At 39.9% G+C, this 4,519-nt stretch overlaps 1 pseudogene; it reads left to right on the top strand.

The window, feature by feature from the left end:
- The first annotated feature begins 2,034 nt into the window (after positions 1-2,034).
- Gm24202 lies at positions 2,035-2,133 on the top strand (annotated as a pseudogene).
- The last annotated feature ends 2,386 nt before the right edge of the window (positions 2,134-4,519 follow it).

Genomic DNA, 4,519 nt, shown 5'->3' with positions numbered 1-4,519 from the left:
ACCCAAACCCATCAAATATTTGAAACATCCCATGAATATCTACATGTAGTGGTTGATTGAAAAGATACTGTAAGGTAGAAGATTTAGCATTAGCTCTGTGGAGGTGAAATGTAAGAATTTTAGCAGGAAGGTCTGCTATCCATATTTCATATGTAAATTTATGTGAGAATTATTTAAATAGCCAAGTGCTTTGCCATCCTTGTCATTATCCCCAGCACTGGTTGTTCTGAACCTGTGAATTACACTCTACATAAGCACAGCTCCAAGGCTTTTCTTTATCTAGATTACAAAGCCACTGATCTGTCTCTTCACTTCACGTGCACCATTGAACACACTATACAATTTTTCAACACCATAATTTGATCTGAGAACATCTGCAACAACTTGAATACATCTTTCCCCCTTCTCATCACTTGACTTCCAGCCTCTCCTTCCAGATATTCTTCCACGGTTTCATTGACACATCTTTTGCAGTCAGATCTGCTTCTGTTTTGCAAAGTGTCAACATGAACAGAAAATAAGCCTAATTAGAACAAGCATAAAAGAATTATTAATAACCCATTCAGCATACAGGTAAACATGTTCTCTTACCAATAAGGATTTCATGTCATTTTTACTCTTCGGTTGAAATATGTACAATGGAGAATATTTCATTTATATATTTATTCTTCCACACTATTTGAGTCCACTAGAAACTACCACAGTGATCTCTCTGGATTTAAGGTCTGAAAAAAGTAGACATTCCAAGGAAGGATTTCAACTCACCAAATTTCATTTCAATTACATATGCATAAAGTCCTGCACTATTTCCTTTTATTATATGCTTTTGTTTTGTGCCTACTACAGCTTGAATCTGAGATGTTCATTATAGGTTCATGAGTGTGAACACCTGGTACCCAGCTGGCAGTACTAAAGAAAGAAGTTATAAAGCCTTTGAGAGGTGAATCTCGGTAGATAGAGGCAGGCCTTGGAGTCAGCTGTTGAGGAATGTGAATCAGCCTGTTTATACTCCATACTCTTCTGATTCATCAGATATTGACAAGCTACCCTGTAAGCTCCAGACAGCATAATACATCCAATGAATCTTCTCTGCCATAATGGCATATGTGTGAAACTGTGTGAGGAGCCGCCCTTGCTACATAAGTCTCTCCAAAGTGGGTTCTGTTAAGGACTTGTATCACAGCACTAAGAAGAATAACTGACAGGATGCCTGTTAGCCCGCCCACTATGTTCATTTCCTCCTCTTCTCAGAAATTCAACATCGTCATGCAGGTACTTCCTTTAAGCCCACTCTTCCCGGTTTCCATTCTTGCTAACATTCATTCTGTTGTTTATTTTCATCTGACCTTTATGTGGAACTATTTATCAGACACTATTCTCCTTTCTTAACTTTTATGCTTAGAGCTTGTTGATTACTTTATGATTCTGGAATCATTCAAGAAGTCTTTAGATAATAGCATATGCTAGATAGCTTGAACATTAGACATTTCTCCTTTTAGGAAGCAGGATTGATGTGCAGATGTTCAAGACAAGGTGACAGCGGAGATCTTTTCCTTGAAAATCTTTCTATTTGCCTTATATGGTCATCTTTCCCCTATACCTTCAAATTGTTTTTGTTTGGTTCTTTGGTTTTGTTTTGTTTTCTGCAATATGCCCTATTTCTTATAATAACACCAGTAATATCATATTAGGGCCCTTCATGAGTTCAATTTACCCTAACTACTACTTCAAATGTTCTATTTTCAAATATTTTCACATTCTGAAATTACAAATTTTAGGGAACACAGTTCAGTCAATAACTTGTTCACTCTTTATTCTTTTTTGCTTATTTGTCTCCTATTCTCCTGGGGCTTCCTCCTCCTCCTCTTTCTTCTTATGTTTTATATTAGTGTCTATCTTTCAGATCCTTCTGTTGAACCTTTGGTATACTACCATCCCTTTCACACTCCAAGGGTATGGTTTCAACACAAAATCCAGGAAAACAGTAGAACCCTATACTCTTTGGTCTTGACACTAAAGAAGGAAGGTAGATGCTTGCTTCTGCAGCACATATACTAAAATTGGAAGGATACAGAGTAGATTAGCATGGCCCCTGCGCAAAGGATGCAAATTCGTGAAGTGTTCCATAAAAATAAAGAGAAGAAGAAGAAGAAGAAGAAGAAGAAGAAGAAGAAGAAGAAGAAGAAGAAGAAGAAGAATGAGAATGAGGAGGAGGAGGAACAGGAGGAGCAGGAGGAGGAGGAGGAGGAAGGTAGGTGTCTTAGGGTTTCTATTCCTGCACAAACATCATGACCAAGAAGCAAGTTGGGGAGGAAAGGGTTTATTCAGCTTACATTTCCATGTTGCTGTTCATTACCAAAGGAAGTCAGGACTGGAACTCAAGCAGGTCAGGAAGCAGGAGCTGATGTGGAGGCCATGGAGGCCATGGAGGGATATTATTTACTGGCTTGCTTCCCCTGGCTTGATCAGCCTGCTCTCTTACAGAACTCAAGACTATCAGCCCAAGGAAGGCACCACCCACAATGGGTGAGAAAATGCCCCACAGCTGGATCTCATGGAGGCATTTCCCCATCTGAAGCTCCTTTCTCTGTGATAATTCCAGCCTGTGTCAAGTTGACACACAAAACCAGCCAGTACAGTAGGTGAGGTGAAAAGTGATTGGTCTTTAAACTCTACCCCATCCCAATTCAGGACCTCTTTGTGACCAGTAGGCAACCACAGCCCCATATGGAAAGGGAGACAAAAGTCAGGCTGATGGTTGAAAATTTTTATTTGTTTTCAGGATGGAGTTATACTGTACACTGTATTCACTTTAAATGGGTTGCTGACTTGTCACATGTGCTGAGCAGAAACATGTCTATCTTTCTTTAGGTTTATCGAACAAGAGACAATGCTATTGACCTTATCAATTAGTTCCTGAAATGTGGCTCAGCAATGACAAAGCTTGGCGTGTACAGCTCTCCACCTGTTCCTTCCTGGGTGATCTAGGGTGGCTCAATCCGTATCCTCTGACTCCTCCTTGCTGTAGGCATTTTGTTCTATACCTATCTTCCCTTTTGATCCCATGTTGCTGGATCTAAGCCATCATTCTCCCTTACTAATCCAGAGGAAGAGAAATGTCACTGCTCTGAAGACAGAGGATGCTGTGCTCAGTTAGCTCTGAGTCACATCAGGCAGAGACAACATATGCCTAGGGGACCCTGCAGAGCAGGGACATGAAAAAATATTTTTAATGCTTTAGTATTTAGCATGAAATAAACCATATTCCTGGGCAGAAACACAACAAATCATTTTACTCCTTTACTTTTATTTTCTATCAAATAATTATTATTTTATAACTTTCAAGTAAATATGTGTGAGTAATAAGTACTTCATCAGATATGTAGTGGCCCTCTTTCTAAATATCTCAGCACAGTTTAGTTTGTGCTTAAGATGAAGTTAACAATAATAAACGTGGGAGTAAAAGAGGGCTCAGTGGTTAAGAGCACTTACAGATTTGTAGAGGATCTGGGTTCCATACCCAGCTCCAGCGTGGTAGGCAGCTATCTGTATCTCCAGCTCCAGACGATCCAATGAGCTGTTTTGGCCTCCCCAGGCACCAGGGATCCACATAGTACACATACCTCCATGCAGGCAAAACACTCATACACATAAAATAAATCTCTTAGTCACTGTCCTATTGCTGTGAAGAGACATCATGACCAAGGCAACTCTTATAAAGAGAAGCATTTAACTGGGGGCTTACTTCTGGTTTCAGAAGGTTAATTTACTATCATTATGGCTGGAGCGTGACAGCTCTTTACTCTTGGCAACTATGTATGTTCCTGTTAACTAACATATCAACTTCAGCTTCCGGGAAGTTGTCTGCACTTCGATGTTCAGAGGACAGTCTTCTGTCCTGAGTCGGTATCCATATCACATGGAGGTTTGTCACAGTGAAAGTTCTCCAGCCTCACCCCAGATTTCTTGAATCAGATACTCTGGGGATGAGACCAACTGCCTATGGCTTATCAAGGCTACTTGGTGTTTCTGAAACACTAAATCTTAAGAGATGCTAATTGACCTACAACTGGACTAACCAACTACTGCTTTCAGGCCAAATACGGCTTGCTAGTTCCATTTGAAAGTTGTTTGTTTGGGGGTTTGTTTGTTTCTAAAACACAGCCACAGCAATTCATATATGCCTCACGGAAGGCCATTTATGTGCAGCACTGGTGGAGTTTAGTAGTTAGTCAAAGACCACGTGAGTTCCAGAGCCTGAATATATACTATTTGGTCTTAGCAGGAAAAAAAAAATCAGACTATATCTTAGAGCACACCTCAGACAGACTACTACTGTAGAATGATATTTAAATGGTAACCAGTAATGGTAGACAGTCCTCAATAAAGGTATATTTAAACAATAGATATGTTTAAAGAAATAATAAATTAGACTAATGTTCAAGGAGTGAGACCTTGGAATGGCTCATTCCCCTATCAACAGCACAAATGTCATGCTTGTCCAACATGCTTCTGGGTG

This window comes from Mus musculus, chromosome 8, assembly GCF_000001635.26.
Source record: "Mus musculus strain C57BL/6J chromosome 8, GRCm38.p6 C57BL/6J".
Classification (NCBI taxonomy): Eukaryota; Metazoa; Chordata; class Mammalia; order Rodentia; family Muridae; genus Mus; species Mus musculus.
This window is presented reverse-complemented; position numbering and strand designations above follow the sequence as displayed.